Source organism: Leopardus geoffroyi, chromosome B2 (assembly GCF_018350155.1).
Source record: "Leopardus geoffroyi isolate Oge1 chromosome B2, O.geoffroyi_Oge1_pat1.0, whole genome shotgun sequence".
Classification (NCBI taxonomy): Eukaryota; Metazoa; Chordata; class Mammalia; order Carnivora; family Felidae; genus Leopardus; species Leopardus geoffroyi.
Genome location: NC_059332.1, coordinates 39,109,970 through 39,129,960, shown reverse-complemented (window position 1 = coordinate 39,129,960; position 19,991 = coordinate 39,109,970). Strand labels below are relative to the sequence as shown.

The window sequence follows — 19,991 nt, the reverse complement described above, 5'->3', positions numbered from 1 at the left end:
CCTCCTCCTTATCCATGTTCCTCTGTTCCAGCTCCTTCTGGTCTAGGTCCTGGCCAGGTGTCCTCTGATTTTCCTGATGCCTCTCTCCTGCCCAAAGCTAAATATCGTGCAGAACAAAGCAAAAGGTGTCATCCTATCTCCTTGGAACTTGTAGACAATTGCCACCAGCCTCATACCCTACAGATTGGTGTATTGTGTCCAGGTGTTGAGATCCTGCAGAAATCAGCCCATGGCCCAGGGTCCCCAGCACATCCCCCCGGCTCCAGAGCATAACCCCAGGGTGGCCTCATGGCACTGACCCTTCCCCTGACCACTCCACCTGTTGACAGGTAAGGGACTCAAGCAACTGCTTAAGGATGCTGCTAGAACAGAGGCCATAAACATGAGACATGTGGATCTATGGCTGTACTATTTACTGGCGTGTGTGACTCAGGCAGCAAAAGTGTGACCATTTGTCATGTGGAGTGGCAACGGGATGGCCAGACAGGAACATTTTTTTCCTCCATCTTTGTGAATACAAAGCCTTTTCCACCCCAGGTGAGCTTGGGTAGAGAAGCTGGAAGGATTGGGATTCACACAGCTTAGACCCAGACACGCATTTTTGCTCATTTTTTATTCTGATCAGGGTTACTTGATTCTAGAAAGGTGGCATGTGGGAGTAAAAAGAGTACCAAGAGTAGGGAAGTGGGGAGGAAGCACTTCCCAGGAGTGCCAGTCAATAAAGAGTATCTTTATTGATACTCTTTATTGTACCACTCTCTCTTCTGCCCGCTCTTCCTTCCTCCCTGTGGGATATCCTTCCTTCCTCCGTTTGGGGTATACAACCCTTTCCCCACCACCTGTCTTGCTCCAAGTCCCACTTTTGGAGCCTCAACTCTGTGTGTGTGTGTGTGTGTGTGTGTGTGTGTGTGTGTGTAGAAGCAAAGAGCTTCCTGGAAGATAAATGGACTTTCTCCCTGAGACATGCCTGTGTGTGCAAAACTCACCATTTCCACAAGGGCTTTGAGGGGGGTAATGGGGATAATGAAATTAAATTAAATGGAACTCAATGCAGCTACATTACAGCATGCAAATGCCATATCAGCTTCCACAATGCTTTCATGTTTAACCACCAGAACATCCTGTGAGGTATCTGAATTACAAATGAAGAAACTGAGGCTCAGAGGAGATAAGCTATTTTCCTGGAGATCCACCACTAATGAGTGACAGAGTGGGTCTGGAGGCCACTTCTTGTGACTGCAAAGCAGAAGCTCTTTCCATCACATGAGGAGTTGGCAAGAGCAGAGGACTAGGTGTGCCCAAGCATCCAGGACAAGAGAGGCTCTGTGAGTGAACCAGGAACGAGCGTCCATTCAGAGAGCCCAGGCCAACAGCTAGAGAAGAGAGGGAGAGAGCAGGACAGTTTATGAGGGTGGAGGGACAGGGATAGTTGTGGGGAGCAGGCATGAGGAGTATAGGGGCTTCAGGGACAAAGTGTGCAGGCCTAAGGGGGCTATGGGGTGAAGCATCCTAGAGAGATGAGGGGGCAGGGAGATGACCCCATATGCTCCCTCTGAGAGCCTCGCTCCCTCTGTCCATGCCTCCTTTTCTTGGCATTTGCCCCTCCCAGAGCTGATTCTTGGCACCCCCACCCCCTCTGTACACACTTTAGGAGGCTTTCTGGGGTGCTGGGAAGGTCACAGGAGGCATGAAAACACCTGGTCCAAGACTCTGCAGAGCCCACTCTCTCCTGTCACTCACTCCTGCTCCTCTGCCCCCCTGGACACCAACCCCCTGTGGTGTGACCACAGGAAACCTTATCTATACAGACAATGAGTGATATGGGTCATCTGGTCAACCCGGAGTACACAGCAAAGGAAACAGACCGAGAGAAGGCATGTGGCTTGCCTGAGGACAGATGCTGGTGAAGAGCCAGCAGGTGGTGGCATACTGGTCTCCTGAGCCAGGCCAGATCCTTCCCCCACAAATGCAAGGGCTGGGATGGCACTGGCACCACCAAGGCACAGCCTTCAGGACCTCAGCCTGAAGCACTGCCTGCATCTCCCAGAGTCGATCCCCACGTTCTGTCTCCAGGGGCTAGCCCTCTCCCTTGTTTACTCTTTAATGTTTTTATTTTTTTTATTTTTTTTTTTTCAACGTTTATTTATTTTTGGGACAGAGAGAGACAGAGCATGAACGGGGGAGGGGCAGAGAGAGAGGGAGACACAGAATCGGAAACAGGCTCCAGGCTCTGAGCCATCAGCCCAGAGCCTGACGCGGGGCTCGAACTCACAGACCGCGAGATCATGACCTGGCTGAAGTCGGACGCCCAACCGACTGCGCCACCCAGGCGCCCCTGTTTAATGTTTTTAAAGCACATCTCAGTTCAATGCTTTTGCTACAGTAAATATCTAATAATCGCTTCAGACTCTATTACTTGCCTCACAAAATAGTGCCTGGAAATGGTGCTTATTTAATTTTGTGCTGAGAGAGAAAGACTCAGAAAAGGCCTGCAAAACACCTGTTTCATCTCAAGTGCGGTTGACTATTTGTGGTCCAGAGAGGAGAGACAGCCCTTGGACCAGCACCTGGGGCTGATGCTCATTCTAGCTCTGTGGATATTGGTGCTCTTATTAACCTGATTCAGCCAACCTTGCCCTTCACAAAAGCGGCTGAGATAATGTGTGTTAGACACACACACACACACACACACACACGGAGAAGAACTTAAACATTTATGATTAAAGCAAATCTCTGAGTACAAATATAAAAGTGTATATGCCACAAGTCACTTTGCTGGTGTGTGTGTATGTGTGTTAAATCATGAGAGTGTTGCCCATGTTTTTAATTGTCACAACCAGCTGGTAGTCCCGAAAATGGTTCCCTCAAAAGAGCACAGCTGGAATGACTGGTCATATCCATCACAGTGACTTTACCATTTGCTCTTCTATTCACTGTCTCTGTTGACTCAACCTGGATATTATCCTGTCCATTTTACAGATGAGTATCCTGTGAGCTCAGGGAGCTCCGAGTATGGACTGAAGCCCAAACACAGAGAAATTTTGGAACCTGAGTTCCTGACTCTGTGGGGACACCGGATTCAGAAATGTTAGCAGTGGCATTGGATTTAAATTCTGCAGGACACTGGGGAGGGAATGATCTTGCCTGATTCACAATTTTCTCATCTGCCAAATGGGGATTGAAGCATTGACCTGTCCGTGTCATAGGTTGTTGTGAAGCACGAATGGTCGGTGTAAGAGTTATGCTAAGTGACAGATGTAAAGGTTCTACATCATGCCTCATCTGTCGCAGACACCTGCAAGTGTTTGCTTCCGTTCTTATCAGCAGATCTGGTTTCCATCCCCTGTCTGTAGTCCCAGCTGTGGGAGAGCCCCTTCTCCTTGCTCTGGGTCAACTCTGGGCTCACTTTATCAGCAGTCCTAAAACCATTTGGTCACAGGACCTCTTTGCACTGTTGCATGCTATTGAGGACTCCAAAGAGCTTCCACTTATGTGAGTTCCTTCTACTTTTATCAACTGAGAAATTTAACAAATATCTATTATTTTTAAATAGTAATAACAAACCCATCACTAGTTAGCATAAATTGTATTTTATGAAAAGTAGCTGTATTTTACAAAATAAGTTTGTAAAGAGAGTGACCTTGTACATTTTTGGAAATCTCTTTAGTGTCTGCCTTATTTGAAGACAGCTGGATTCTCATGTCTGTTTCTGTATGCAGTGTGTTGTGAGGTCACATGTCATGCAGCCTCTGGAACACGCTACTGCACATTCATGAGAGAACAAGAGTGAAAAAGGCAAGTCACATCTCAGTTTGATTATAAAAAACAATTGTGACCTTGTAGTTTCCCAGAGGTCCTGGACCACACTTTGAGAACCCCTGCATTAGCTGAACATTGAACTCTCTCCCTGCTCAGGCAGGCTGTGCTTCTCTACACTTCTGTGACTATCTCTGAAAAATTAAAATTGACTAAGACAAAAACAAGCAGTCGACTTCCTCAAATTTCTCTCCTGGGACACGTGCTCGTAGACCTAATATTGACAACTAGGGTTTGGTGACTTTTAGCTGAGCCATCAATTGTTGTCAGCTTCTCAGATGGCATCAACCATTGGTCTCAGACTGAGGCTGTTAATTGATTGATACTGTACGCTTTGTCTTGGATGATGCACTCCAGCATAAGAAACAGAAAACCAAGCTCAAAATGATGTCAGCCATAAGTGAATGCATTATCTCATACAATGAGGAGTCCCAAGGTTAGGAAGTTTCAGAGGATCAACAATAATCATCAGTGACCCAGGTTCTTTCCACCTTTTTTCTCCGTAGGCTGATTGTATCAGTCTAGTGTCTCATGTTCACAAGATGGCTGCAGCAGTCCCCACCATCACAGGCAGACACAATAAGATCATCATCATCATCATCATCATCATCATCAGAAAAATCATTGTTTCCTTTGGGTTTCTTTGTAGTAGTGAAAAACTTTTCCCCCAATCCACTTCCCTTCCAATGTTATTGTTCAAAATGGAGTCAGAGGCTGTGTTCATTTCCTAAGGCTGCTGGAACAAAGTACCACAACCTGGGTGGCTTCGAAACGTATTGTCTCACGGTTCTGGAGTCTTGGAAGTCCAAAATCAAGGTTTCAGCACAGCCCACTCCTCTGAAACCTGTAGGGGAAGAAGGATCCTTCCTTGCTCTTCCAGCTCCTGTGGCCCCAGCCCTTCCTGGACTTGTGTGGCATCTCTCCAATCTTTACATGGCCCTCTCCCTGTCTCTCACACTGCCTTCCCTCTGCACATTACATGTCTGTGTCCAAATTTACCTCTTTTTATAAGGACACATCACATTGGATTAGGACCCACCTCAAGGACCTCAACTTAATCATTTGCAAAGACCCTATTTCCAGACAAGGTCACATTCACGAGTACAGGGTGTTAGGATTTCAACGTATCTTTTGAGAGAGACACAATTCAGCTCATAACACCTTTTTCTTAAATCACTGGCAAGGGGAATGAAGTCATTGCAGTTGGCTTCCAGTGACCCTCAACCAAGACATAACAGCTTCACTCAGGGACGTTGGGGCACGTAGGAGAGGTTTTAGAAGTCCTTACATCTGGGACCCCTCTGAACACACAGTCCCTGGGGGCAGAAATGCTATTCTTCCTGTAATTGGAACGCCAATAGTGCCCCACTGAGCAACACTCCAGACTAATCAAGGGCATAGGGCACCTGCCCTGCACATGGGGCCTCTGGGAGTAGGGCAAATATGGGAACAAAAGCTCTGCCAGAGACACAAAGAAGGGAACAGATTCGGGAAGGCCATTAACAAGGCCTGCTGACTGTTGCACTGATTTCATGGTGTGTCCTTCCAAAGGCCTCTGACCCAGACCCAGAGCATTGGGTAAAGCAACAATTATCTTCCTCTATTCCTCTTGATGGTGGTCAGGGAGAATAGCAGGCATAATTTTCTTATTGGTTTGAAATACCTCCCTCCTCTTCCCCACCATGCCCACACCCACCCTGTACCCTCAGTGTTGGTAATGTAGCTGGAGGGGGCAGGGGGCGGGGAGATTGAAGGAAAGAAAAACATCACACATAGCTTCAAAACATAGCCACTATTACTTTCTTTTTTATTTTGTTTTATTTTTAAGATATTTTGCTATGTGTGGTTTGCTTACCAAATTGACATCCTGCTTGTATTCAAAACCAGGCCTACTACTTTTAGGAAAGCAATACCTACTGTTCTAATGATGAAATTGAAGGGATGCGAAGAAATATAAATAACAATTAGCCAGACCTAATTCCCCAGTGACAACTACTGTTATGCTGCTGGATATGTTCTAGTTTTCTTTTTCCTCCCTAAGCATTCTCAAATAAAATATTTGAGATTATACTACTATATACACAGATTTTTTTTTTACCCTGGTTAACCAGTAACATTTAGAAGTTCTACAAAACAATAGTATAAAGGGTAGCTTGATGGCATAAAAGATCTGCCACTAGACTCTCAATTTAAAAAGTGTAATGATTCAGAACATTAGTGCTCAGGTGGCTGAAAGCAACGGCGCCTATTCACCCAGGCAGCACGGACTAAAATCAAACATGGAGGTCTGCTTTGCATCATGTGACGTGGTGGGATTGTGGGGAAAGCCCAGGCCCAGGTGAGGCAGGTGCTTCCTTCTCCGGGGTCTACTCTGACCCTTCCAGTTAGAGACCCTTCCAGTCCCCTCCTGGGAGGCCTCCAGGACAGAAGTGACAGATTGGAAAGGGTCCTCAACAAGGCCCTTCCAGGGCACACTCTCACCCTATCTCCTTGGGCACCCACCTGCTTGAGCCCCTAGCAGGGGTAGGTGCCACTGGTGCTGGGTGGGTAACTGACTTGGAAGGTTACCTTCCTGGCACTAGGTCGTCTCCTCCCATACAGGACAGAGGTATAGGCATCTTCTTTTTCCAGGTTTTCTGCAGCCCTATCAACTCGCTCTCCTCCTCTGGGCTCCCAGCTGAAGGCAGAGTGACCCTCAGCACCACCCCCGCTGATGGCTGGCTCTGAAGGCCTCTCCTGAGCGCAGCACAGCCAGGCTTTAGGGCCTCCAGATGGGCTCTTGGACTGCAGATTGTCTAAGCACCCACTCACCCAGCCCTCTGGGAGAGAGAGGTCCATGCTTAGCTCCATGGGGACATGCAGGGACCGTGGGGGCCCTTTGATCACATTGTGGTCACACCGGTTGTCTTGTCTTGCAAATGCTTGCCCCTGCCCTGCAAATCCTGCCCCCTAGGCTCCCTCTGCCTCCCTGAAGATTGCCTCACCTTCCTTGCCCTGGACCCCTTCCTCCGCCCTGGCCTGCACCCCCTTCCCTCCTGTGTGAAGGGAAAGGTTAAGTGGAGACACGCTCACCCTGTCTGTTGCGATAGAGACGCAGCAACTTTCTCCTCTAATCAACCTGTCAGGCACGATTAAGCTGCTGAGAGACTCAGGCCACGCAGCACAGCTGGCTCCCAGCATAGCCCACACAGGCGCATGCATTCATGCACATGCGCGCACCTACGCATGCGCACCTGTGGGCATAGACGTGCACTTGCCCACACAGGGGGACAGACATGCTCACATATGTGCTCGCCCACACCCGTGCAGGCACCCGGTCTGGGGCCTCACTCTGTGACCGGGGAATGTAAACAGAGAAGCCCGCTGCTCAGGTGACAACTTGCCCCCCAATCACTTCTTTATCCATCCCACAAGCACACTGGAGCAGCTCCTAGGTGACAGGTCCTCTGGCCGCAGCTGGGAAGTGCCTGCCCTCAGGGTGCCTGCAGGCTAGCAGGGAACAAAGACAACCCCAGGTAAACTTTATAGACAAGAGAAGGTTGTAGCATAGCCCAAGATGCTGGCTGCTTAGAGGAAGGGGAGGTGAGAGCCAGATCTGGGGAGGGAAGGGGGCTGGCAGGTAGTAGGGGGAGTCTAAATCCCCTGTTACCACCAGGAGCAGACCGCCTGGGTGCCAGTCTTCTCTGCCACTGACAGCCGCGTGACCTTGGGCACATCACCTAATTTCCTTGTTCCTCAGTTTCCAAATCTGTAAAATGGGGTTATAACCATTCTAAGGTTAGTTAGTGTGTGTGAACTGCTCAGAACAGAGCCTGGTGTAGCATGAGTGCTCAGTGAGTTTCCCTAGGATTAACCCACTTAAGGAATTGTGCTCAGCAGGTGGTGGGCATCTGGAGGACCCAACGTTAGCATAGGGTGACCAGGACTAACAGGACGGGGCGCTGAGGTTGGGGGATGGAAAAGAACAGGCAGGCCAAACCCTACAATGGAGGGCCTAGAGAGGTAAGGCCTGTAGCCAAAAACATGTCTTATCCACTTGTGATTTGGGCCAGGCCAAGCCTCCAGGCAGAATTGAATTTCATCCTCCAGAAATACATCCTGTACCAAAACTTTCGGTATGAAAACATGACGTGAAATAGCTCAGATTGGCCCATATAGCTTCTTGTGGGAACCTGGGAACTGGGGGGCCCAGGGTACATTTCACTTAGCCTCTGTCCTGGAGATCCCATCTCTTTCCTTCTCTACCCCACCCCTCTTCTACCCCAGCCCCTGCCCCAACGGAGATCCCAGGATGTGGCAGAACCACTGCCAGTAAATCACCCTGTGTGGACTATAAATAAGTCAAGTGGAAAGTTACACTAACAGAATGAGGACATCCTCAGTTAACACTTGGACTCTCTGCTCCCTACCAGTCCGGGTCAAGATCCAGCCTCCTCACTCCCCAGTCCCCAGAGCTGCTCAGAGATTCTTGGATCTGAGGTAGGATTGCCTAGCCTGAAGATTTCTCCTACAGCTGCCCATGCTCAGGACCAATATTGGGACTGTGCAGAGGGAGAGACAAACAGCCCTGCCCTCAGGGAGCCCCAGTCTGAGGAGGGAGACACAGCCCTGCCCTCAGGGACCCCATCTGAGGGAGAGACACAGCCCTGCCCTCAGGGACCCCAGTCTGAGGGGGAGACACAGCCCTGCCCTCAGCAAACCCCAGTCTGAGGGGGGAGACATAGCCCTGCCCTCAGGGAGCCCCAGTCTGAGGGGGAGACACAGCCCTGCCCTCAGGGAGCCCCAGTCTGAGGAGGGAGACACAGCCCTGCCCTCAGGGACCCCAGTCTGAGGGGGAGACACAGCCCTGCCCTCAGCAAACCCCAGTCTGAAGGGGGAGACACAGCCCTGTCCTCAGGGAGCCCCAGTCTGAGGAGGGAGACACAGCCCTGCCCTCAGGGAGCCCCAGTCTGAGGGGAGAGACACAGCCTTGCCCTCAGGGACCCATTTGAGGGGGGAGACACAACTCTGCCCTCAGGGAGCCCCAGTCTGAGAGGGAGACACAGCCCTGCACTCAGGGACCCCAGTCTGAGGGGGGAGACACAGCCCTGCCCTCAGGGAGCCCCAGTCTGAGGAGGGAGACACAGCTCTGCCCTCAGGGAGCCCCAGTCTGAGGAGGGAGACACAGCCCTGCCCTCAGGGAGCCCCAGTCTGAGGAGGGAGACACAGCCCTGCCCTCAGGGAGCCCCAGTCTGAGGGGAGAGACACAGCCTTGCCCTCAGGGACCCATTTGAGGGGGGAGACACAACCCTGCCCTCAGGGAGCCCCAGTCTGAGGGGGGAGACACAGCCCTGCCCTTAGGGAGCCCCAGTCTGAGGGGGGAGACACAGCTCTGCCCTCAGGGAGCCCCAGTCTGAGGAGGGAGACACAGCCCTGCCCTCAGGGACCCCAGTCTGAGGAGGGAGACACAGCCCTGCCCTCAGGGACCCCAGTCTGAGGGGGAGACACAGCCCTGCCCTCAGCAAACCCCAGTCTGAAGGGGGAGACACAGCCCTGTCCTCAGGGAGCCCCAGTCTGAGGAGGGAGACACAGCCCTGCCCTCAGGGAGCCCCAGTCTGAGGGGAGAGACACAGCCTTGCCCTCAGGGACCCATTTGAGGGGGGAGACACAACTCTGCCCTCAGGGAGCCCCAGTCTGAGAGGGAGACACAGCCCTGCACTCAGGGACCCCAGTCTGAGGGGGGAGACACAGCCCTGCCCTCAGGGAGCCCCAGTCTGAGGGGGGAGACACAGCCCTACCCTCAGGGAGCCCCAGTCTGAGGAGGGAGACACAGCTCTGCCCTCAGGGAGCCCCAGTCTGAGGAGGGAGACACAGCCCTGCCCTCAGGGAGCCCCAGTCTGAGGAGGGAGACACAGCCCTGGCCTCAGGGAGCCCCAGTCTGAGAGGGAGACACAGCCCTGCACTCAGGGACCCCAGTCTGAGGGGGAGACACAGCCCTGCCCTCAGCAAACCCCAGTCTGAGGGGGGAGACATAGCCCTGCCCTCAGGGAGCCCCAGTCTGAGGGGGAGACACAGCCCTGCCCTCAGGGAGCCCCAGTCTGAGGAGGGAGACACAGCCCTGCCCTCAGGGACCCCAGTCTGAGGGGGAGACACAGCCCTGCCCTCAGCAAACCCCAGTCTGAAGGGGGAGACACAGCCCTGTCCTCAGGGAGCCCCAGTCTGAGGAGGGAGACACAGCCCTGCCCTCAGGGAGCCCCAGTCTGAGGGGAGAGACACAGCCTTGCCCTCAGGGACCCATTTGAGGGGGGAGACACAACTCTGCCCTCAGGGAGCCCCAGTCTGAGGAGGGAGACACAGCCCTGCCCTCAGGGACCCCAGTCTGAGGAGGGAGACACAGCCCTGCCCTCAGGGACCCCAGTCTGAGGGGGAGACACAGCCCTGCCCTCAGCAAACCCCAGTCTGAAGGGGGAGACACAGCCCTGTCCTCAGGGAGCCCCAGTCTGAGGAGGGAGACACAGCCCTGCCCTCAGGGAGCCCCAGTCTGAGGGGAGAGACACAGCCTTGCCCTCAGGGACCCATTTGAGGGGGGAGACACAACTCTGCCCTCAGGGAGCCCCAGTCTGAGAGGCAGACACAGCCCTGCACTCAGGGACCCCAGTCTGAGGGGGGAGACACAGCCCTGCCCTCAGGGAGCCCCAGTCTGAGGAGGGAGACACAGCTCTGCCCTCAGGGAGCCCCAGTCTGAGGAGGGAGACACAGCCCTGCCCTCAGGGAGCCCCAGTCTGAGGAGGGAGACACAGCCCTGCCCTCAGGGAGCCCCAGTCTGAGGGGAGAGACACAGCCTTGCCCTCAGGGACCCATTTGAGGGGGGAGACACAACCCTGCCCTCAGGGAGCCCCAGTCTGAGGGGGGAGACACAGCCCTGCCCTTAGGGAGCCCCAGTCTGAGGGGGGAGACACAGCTCTGCCCTCAGGGAGCCCCAGTCTGAGGAGGGAGACACAGCCCTGCCCTCAGGGACCCCAGTCTGAGGAGGGAGACACAGCCCTGCCCTCAGGGAGCCCCAGTCTGAGGGGGGAGACACAGCCCTACCCTCAGGGAGCCCCAGTCTGAGGAGGGAGACACAGCTCTGCCCTCAGGGAGCCCCAGTCTGAGGAGGGAGACACAGCCCTGCCCTCAGGGACCCCAGTCTGAGGAGGGAGACACAGCCCTGGCCTCAGGGACCCCAGTCTGAGGGGGAGACACAGCCCTGCCCTCAGCAAACCCCAGTCTGAAGGGGGAGACACAGCCCTGTCCTCAGGGAGCCCCAGTCTGAGGAGGGAGACACAGCCCTGCCCTCAGGGAGCCCCAGTCTGAGGGGAGAGACACAGCCTTGCCCTCAGGGACCCATTTGAGGGGGGAGACACAACTCTGCCCTCAGGGAGCCCCAGTCTGAGAGGGAGACACAGCCCTGCACTCAGGGACCCCAGTCTGAGGGGGGAGACACAGCCCTACCCTCAGGGAGCCCCAATCTGAGGGGGGAGACACAGCCCTACCCTCAGGGAGCCCCAGTCTGAGGAGGGAGACACAGCTCTGCCCTCAGGGAGCCCCAGTCTGAGGAGGGAGACACAGCCCTGCCCTCAGGGAGCCCCAGTCTGAGGAGGGAGACACAGCCCTGCCCTCAGGGAGCCCCAGTCTGAGGAGGGAGACACAGCCCTGCCCTCAGGGAGCCCCAGTCTGAGAGGGAGACACAGCCCTGCACTCAGGGACCCCAGTCTGAGGGGGGAGACACAGCCCTGCCCTCAGGGAGCCCCAGTCTGAGGGGGGAGACACAGCCCTACCCTCAGGGAGCCCCAGTCTGAGGAGGGAGACACAGCTCTGCCCTCAGGGAGCCCCAGTCTGAGGAGGGAGACACAGCCCTGCCCTCAGGGACCCCAGTCTGAGGAGGGAGACACAGCCCTGCCCTCAGGGACCCCAGTCTGAGGGGGAGACACAGCCCTGCCCTCAGCAAACCCCAGTCTGAAGGGGGAGACACAGCCCTGTCCTCAGGGAGCCCCAGTCTGAGGAGGGAGACACAGCCCTGCCCTCAGGGAGCCCCAGTCTGAGGGGAGAGACACAGCCTTGCCCTCAGGGACCCATTTGAGGGGGGAGACACAACTCTGCCCTCAGGGAGCCCCAGTCTGAGAGGGAGACACAGCCCTGCACTCAGGGACCCCAGTCTGAGGGGGGAGACACAGCCCTACCCTCAGGGAGCCCCAGTCTGAGGAGGGAGACACAGCTCTGCCCTCAGGGAGCCCCAGTCTGAGGAGGGAGACACAGCCCTGCCCTCAGGGAGCCCCAGTCTGAGGAGGGAGACACAGCCCTGCCCTCAGGGAGCCCCAGTCTGAGGAGGGAGACACAGCCCTGCCCTCAGGGAGCCCCAGTCTGAGAGGGAGACACAGCCCTGCACTCAGGGACCCCAGTCTGAGGGGGGAGACACAGCCCTGCCCTCAGGGAGCCCCAGTCTGAGGGGGGAGACACAGCCCTACCCTCAGGGAGCCCCAGTCTGAGGAGGGAGACACAGCTCTGCCCTCAGGGAGCCCCAGTCTGAGGAGGGAGACACAGCCCTGCCCTCAGGGACCCCAGTCTGAGGAGGGAGACACAGCCCTGCCCTCAGGGACCCCAGTCTGAGGGGGAGACACAGCCCTGCCCTCAGCAAACCCCAGTCTGAAGGGGGAGACACAGCCCTGTCCTCAGGGAGCCCCAGTCTGAGGAGGGAGACACAGCCCTGCCCTCAGGGAGCCCCAGTCTGAGGGGAGAGACACAGCCTTGCCCTCAGGGACCCATTTGAGGGGGGAGACACAACTCTGCCCTCAGGGAGCCCCAGTCTGAGAGGGAGACACAGCCCTGCACTCAGGGACCCCAGTCTGAGGGGGGAGACACAGCCCTGCCCTCAGGGAGCCCCAGTCTGAGGGGGGAGACACAGCCCTACCCTCAGGGAGCCCCAGTCTGAGGAGGGAGACACAGCTCTGCCCTCAGGGAGCCCCAGTCTGAGGAGGGAGACACAGCCCTGCCCTCAGGGAGCCCCAGTCTGAGGAGGGAGACACAGCCCTGCCCTCAGGGAGCCCCAGTCTGAGGGGAGAGACACAGCCTTGCCCTCAGGGACCCATTTGAGGGGGGAGACACAACCCTGCCCTCAGGGAGCCCCAGTCTGAGGGGGGAGACACAGCCCTGCCCTTAGGGAGCCCCAGTCTGAGGGGGGAGACACAGCTCTGTCCTCAGGGAGCCCCAGTCTGAGGGGGGAGACACAGCCCTGCCCTCAGGGAGCCCCAGTCTGAGGGGGGAGACACAGCCCTGCCTCAGGGAGCCCCAGTCTGAGGGGGGAGACACAGTCCTGCCTTGAGGGAGCCCCAGTCTCAGAGGGGGAGACACAGTCCTGCCCTCACGGAGACCCAGTCTGAAGGGGGGAGGAGACACAGCTCTGCCCTCAGGGACCCCAGTCTGAAGGGGGAGACACAGCCCTGCCTCAGGGAGCCCCAGTCTGAGGGGGAAACACAGCCCTGCCCTCAGGGAGACCCAGTCTGAGGGGGAGACACAGCCCTGTCCTCAGCAAACCCCAGTCTGAGGGAGGAGACACAGCCCTGTCCTCAGCAAACCTCAGTCTGAGGGAGGAGACACAGTCCTGCCTCTCAGGGAGCCATAGTCTGAGGGAAAAGACACATCCCTATCCTCAGGGAGCTCCAATCTTAGGAGGGAGACACAGCCCTGCCCTCAGGGAGCCCCAGTCTGAGGCAGGAGACACAGCCCTGCCTTCAGGGAGCCCCAGGCTGAAGGGGAGATTTTATTTTTATTTATTTTATTTTATTTTATTTTATTTTTATTTATTTTATTTTATTCTATTCTATTTTATTTTATTTTATTTTGTTTTATTTTATTTTATTTCACTTATTTTTTGATATCTGATCCTATTTTTCACTCTTAGAAAACCTCATTTTTGACTGGACTTAGAGGTGGAAGCTTTCAGAGAGGACAGCCTCCGTCTCTTAACAACCTGTTCCTGGTGTTTTTCTTTGGCCTCCTTCATTCTCTTGGCCAAAGGTTTAGCATATTCTGTGGCCTGTTCCTTACTTTTCTTAGCACACTGTTTCTTCAAAGCAATACACCGACCTTTTTGTTGGAGGACGTGTGGATTCACAAGACACTGAATCTTGGGCGCTTTGGTCCTGAGTTTCTTACCTCTGTGTTTAGGAGCCCTCACACTGGAGGACATCGTCTTCTTTAGAGAGACTGAAATGTTTGTGGATTCTGCCAGCCAAAAGAGGCCTGGTAGTATCAGGGAATCCAGAAATATCCTTCTCCACAACCCTCCCTTCTTTTACAAAGACCAAGTTGAGAACACTGAGATTAGCACCCACAGGGCAACCCTGAACAGATTCACGCTTTCTTTCTCAAGTCTTCTTTGGTCTGTAACAGGAAGGCACCTTACTCAACAGCAGGTGGACACGGCCATGGGTCAGAACACCCTGCTTCAGGGGGAAGCCTTGTCTGCCATCGTCACCACTGATTCGGGCCACAGAACACTTCCGTTCTTCACCCAGAGCGTCGGCAGCTTCTGTGGCCATCCACTTCTCATAAAAGATGCTAAGTTTCCATTCGTCGTCCACTTCAATGAGCTTCTGGCCGCTGGTAGCTTGGAAAGAGATGTTCAGTCACCTCGGAGGTGCCACAAAAAGAGCGAGGGGGAAATTTTAAACAAACGCATCAACAAGCACAAGATTAGGATATTGGAGAAGAGACAGAACTTCTGGAGAAAAACTTCTCAGGGTTGTGAACTCCAAAGTTGCTTCAGGAATTCAAAGAGGCAGGAACAGGGAAATCACCCCTCCTGGATGGAATCCTCATCATCAGGGCTGGAGCGGCTGCCCGGGAGAGATCAGCACGTTCTTCATCCTTCCTTTTCACGCTGAGCCTCCTTCTCCCCAAAAGCTTTCCATGCCCTCTCTGTTGCTGGAGCTTTACAACCCCTTTACAATAGCTTGACAAGGCCTGTGAGGAGGGTGGGCGAGGAGCATCCTCTCGTGGTGCAAGGAGAGGAAACTGAGGCTCCAGTCCAAGACCTTGAGCAGCTTGATCCAGAACTGGGCCTGGAATCCTGGATTTGGGCTAAAACTTGTGCCAGTTTCCTCTCTCATGACTCTATTTCCTCCCTTTTGAAGTGGAGAAAATTGCCATCCTTAGCCATTGTAGAGATGGAATGCATCAGGAAAGTCAAGCAATTCAAGAGGGGCCTGGCACATTGTGAGCTCTCACTGGACTGCTACTACTACCACTACTTGTTAGTAGGTGTATCTTGGGGTTCTTTCCAAAGCAGAACCTGGAACAAAGATTTGGCTGCCATTAGTTTGTTTATTCAGGAGGCAGCTCAGGAAATGCCAGCAGGAGTAAGGGGATGTGAAGCAGGCGTGGGGAGGGAGGCAATTTGGGGAGTCAGTGAGTGGCTACCACTACGGAGAAGTGGGTCTCCATCCCACTGAGGACCTCTTGGCCACTGTGTAGAACACACTACAATGGTGGTCCCACCTGAAGATGAGGACGCCAGGATATTCACCTTCTGACTCCTATGCAGCACTGACTGCTACCAGCCCATTAATGCCCTGGCAGTTGGGGTCCACCCTGCGTGCCAGGAGAAAGCCCTGAGCCAAGTCACAAGCATTGGCATTGGGCCCTGTGGGCACGAACTGGGACAGTGAGTGGAGAGAGAACCGACATCTGTTACGTGCACCCCCAGCCCCTCAGGGGAATGTCACTCTCCTTATTGGCTCACACTGTACTCAGACTTCTGGCTGAAGCTCTCAAGGGAGGAACTTCATCTGCTTTGGCCACTGCTGTATTCCAGTGCCCAGCACAGTGTGCTGCACAAAGCAGGGGCTCAGGAAACATCTTTCGAAATATGAAGACCCCCGTAATAACACTGTATAACACAACTTTATTTCTACCCATGCGTCTCAATTATGCGTGCACACCCCTCTAGGGCAGGCCTGGGACTGTGTGTCCTTGTGTCCAGCACAGTGCCAGGTACATGGCGAGTAGTTAAGACTCAGTTGTTGATTGAATACAGGGGGTTCTTGGAACCCAGGTGTAACAGAACTCCATCCTGGATGAGGAGTGGGAACCAGAATCCAGAGCCCTCAACAAGTACAGAGCTGGAGTGGGGGGCAGGCCAGCCGCGGAGAGCCATCCAGGGAAGGCTGATGGATGAAAGGTTATGGGTGTCAAAGCCACCCAGAGGAAAGGCAGGAGATAATGTCTCACTACCTCACCAAGTTGGCTGGCCTTTGGGATTTCTAACGGAGCTGGCCTCTGGCTGGAGGAGGCCACTCTGGAACCCATATTATACAAAGAAAGAATAAATAGGAATGTTTGAGAAAGGAAGGTCTGCAGAGGAGGCTTTGCGAGCAACAAAGGAGGAGGCCCCACCAGAGACTGTGCAGCTTTGGCAGTAATAAGGAGTCTGCAAATAGATTCGGCAGAACTGCCATAGCATGAGGGCGGGCGGAAGCAGAAGGGCAGAGGGGCTTCTAGGGGCTCCTTCAGCCTAGCGGGTGATCTAGAAGGGAAAGAACACAGGAGGTGGGGAGGGCAGCAACCACGGGAGCGGGGAGGCCCCCTTGAATGTCCTTTCTGTAGCTCCATTCCCTCCAGATGAGTCCGACCTTGCAATCTTGGCTGACTCCCAGCAGGGCATGGTTTGAAAGGCAGATCAGTGGGTCATTGTCATAAGAGTGCTATCTGAAAAGACCAAATTCACTTGTCTAAAGCAATATATGTTTATTTTCACCATTTTGTTTTGCTTCTCAAATTTGTTCTCACTGCTCCCACCAAGGCGTGGGGTCTGTGTCCTCCCCCCTTGAATCTGAGTTCAACTCAGGGAATGCCTATAATCAGCACTGAAATGGTCCCTCTCTAATCTTTGTCATGCAATTCGTAAGTGTCGCTTTGATTAGATACTCTGTTAATGACAGCCCAAAGCACCCTGACAGAAGCAAAGGGATTTCAAGTCACATCCAAAACCAGGGAGAGAATTTTAGCCAAGGGGTCTTGCCCCCAGGGCCCCAGAGACATGCCTCCACAGGCCAAGAAGAAACAGTTCTTCTCTGATACTACCGGTCCTTAGGTGGATCTCCCTCCCTCTATCTCCATCTCTAACCAATCAGAAGAATCTCGTGTTCTCTGTCCCCGTGGCTTGCATGTCTAGCCCCATATATTTAGGACCTGTACTTCCATCAGCGACCCCTCTCCCAAACCCAGCAGGGTTTTCCAAGTCAGGGATTCAGGGAAGATCATGGTTCTGCCCTCCCGCCCTCAGGGAACCAACCAACCACTTGGCCCAACTGTACTGTTCTCCACACATGGGCTTAGAGCCATGCACCTCGTCTCTTACAGTAAGAAGACTCAACCCCAGCCAAGTGGGTATACGTGCAAATGACATAGGGATTTGGAGAATTACTGAGCATATCCCGGTGTAGCTCCCAGGACAGGGATCTGGAGCAAGGGGGTGGGGGCTGAGTAAAAGGCTCTAGACCTGTGGGCTCTGCGGGGAATGAGTGAGGGGATCCAAACACTGGGGGAGAAGAGGTGGCCTAAACAAACGTCCTCTGTTTACCTGTGGTGTTCATGACTCTCATACCCTTCTCCGTGTATTTATAACTCACCCCAAAGGCACGGGATGCTATTGTTCTTTCTCCGCTTCAAGGTGCCTATCTCTCTTTGTCCCCACTTGTTATTGGGCGTGTGTGTGTGTGTGTGTGTGTGTGTGTGAGTCGCTGTTACCTTGTGTGTTGCTCTCTCTGTACCTGGTCCCTATTATTCTCTTTTCCTTCCATGCACATAGAATGCGTAGCACATACGAGGCAAGCTTTTGCTGACTTTCTGGGAGTACCTGTCTGTCTCTACCGGGTCTTCAGAAAGCCCTTCAGTTTTGAAACTCTGAAACACTTTAGGTCCAGGGGCGATAAACAACAGCACACGGCATTTGCAGGCAGATGAAATTTTCTTCTCCCAGCTGTTAAGGACATTGGCTCCTCTGGAACACAGATTTCCTTCTCTTTCAGAGCCAGGCTTTTCAGTGGCTACCAAAGCTGAGATTGTATAATGCCATTTTCTTTAACTTCAACAAATGGAATAAATTTGCTTATGGGCTGCATGAGGACTTTGGGGAAACTATGCATTGCAGGTCACTAAAGGGACTGGCCCTCCTTGAACCCCCCAGGCCCTCCCCAGCCCCAGAGGCCAGGCCTGGGGCAGTGTTACAGTCTCTGGCCACCACCCATGCTTCTTGGCTTCCGGAGAAAGTCAGTGAGGAAAGGCTCACCTCCTCAGACATCTGCTCTATCAGCTGATTGGCAGCTGAACCCCACATCCATTTGCCCCCCACTCCCCTATCTGGGAACCGAGCTGTCATATTCTTTTTTTTTTTAAGTTTTTTTAATGTTTATTTATATTAGAGAGAGAGAGAGAGAGCATGAGCAGGTGAGGGACAGAGAGAGGGAGACACAGAATCTGAAGCAGGCTCAGGGTCTGAGCTGTCAGCACAGAGCCTGATGTTTGAGCACAGGGTTTGAACTCACAAACCATGAGATCATGACCTGAGCTGAAGTCGGACCCTCAACCAACTGAGCCACTCAGGTGCCCCCAAGCTGTCATATTCTTAAGCATTCTGATGACTAATGTAGGAACAAAGTCCTCAGCAAACTCAGAGGGGGCAGGAAACTTTTGAGCTTGGCCCCTTGCCTCATTCCCCGCTAGGGGCATGGCATTTTCTCAAGGCAGAATAGCCTTGCAACATCTGCCTACCGACTTTCTTTGGCTCCCTTTCCGCTTGCTTAATGAAGCTAGAATGTTCCAGTTAAACCTGTGGGGTTCCAAGCTCTCTACCTGTGTATAGTCCCTGACACCTGGACGTGGGTGGGGAAGTGAAGAATGAGTGCCTTTCCCCCTTTCCGGCTGGCTGAAGGTCTTTGGGGTTCGGCTTGGGGTGCTAAGAAGTTAGGAACATCAAAGGCTGAGAAAGATCCCTGGGGAAAAGGGGAAACTGGTGCTTCCCCATGCACTCTTTGTCCCACCCATTTTCTCCCTGGGAAAGGACAGGTGGAGAAGTCAGTCTTAGGGTTTATAAAATCAGTGTGGGCTCCCTTCTCTTACCTGAGCTTCAGCCTCCATGGAGCACAGAGACCTCCAGGGCTCAGGGGACCTACTCCGGTTCCATCAGCCAAAATGGCTCTACCTTGACATCCAGGACTCCAGGACATGGATTGTGGCGGGGGGGGGGGGGTTGCACAGCCAAAGAAGGTGGGTCTCTGTAGCCCTGATGGGCTCTCAGAGGTCCATAATGGTATCTCTTGAATAGGAAGAACATTGGCTCTTTTGTCCAACTCATTAATGTTACCCCAGGAGAAACTAAGGCTCAAAGGAAAACAAAAAATAAAACACTGCCAGCACAGATCCAGTGAGACTCAGTAACTCACATAAGCACGTTTATGGAAGTCTTCTAAGCTTACTGCTTCAGACTCCAACCCCCCACCCTCAAAATCCAGGATTCTCTGCCCTGGCTGCACATTTGGACTTCAAAATACCCGTGCCAGGACTGAAGCTCAGACTAATGGAATCAGAATCTCTGCAGATAGAGCCTGGACATTGGTATTTTTTTAAGTCTGTTTGTTGAAATATAACATTCTTCTAGAAAAGTCTATGAATGCTAAATGTACATGCTTGATGAATGTTCACAAACTGGATACACTCATGTACTCACGTAACTAGCACCCAATTCAAGAAACAGAGCATTGCCAGCCACTTGGAATCCTCCTTGGCCCCTCCCCATCTCCCCCTAAAGTTAACCAATATCCCCACATCTGACATCTGAGATTGGTTCTGCCCATTTGTGAGGCATGTCTGGCCTCATTCTTGAAAATTACACGTGGGAGGCATCCATGCTGTGGCTTGTCATTACATTTGTCCATTCTCATTGTGCTCTCGAATCTCATTGTATGAACATGCCACCTCTATCAGTTCTCTGATTGATGAGCACAAGAATCATCTCTGGCTTGGCTTACTTCAAAGAATGCTGCCATGAACATTCTTACATGGGCTTTTTGGTGGACATGTGTGTGCCTGTCTGAGGGTACACCCTTAGGGAGGTGCTGGGTCAGGAGGTATGTGTACATTTCGTTGAGACACTGCCAAGG

General features: G+C 53.4%; 1 pseudogene; it reads right to left on the bottom strand.

Moving 5' to 3' along the window:
• Nucleotides 1-13,738: 13,738 nt before the first annotated feature.
• Nucleotides 13,739-14,459, bottom strand: LOC123609893 (annotated as a pseudogene).
• Between the last annotated feature and the right edge of the window lie 5,532 nt (nucleotides 14,460-19,991).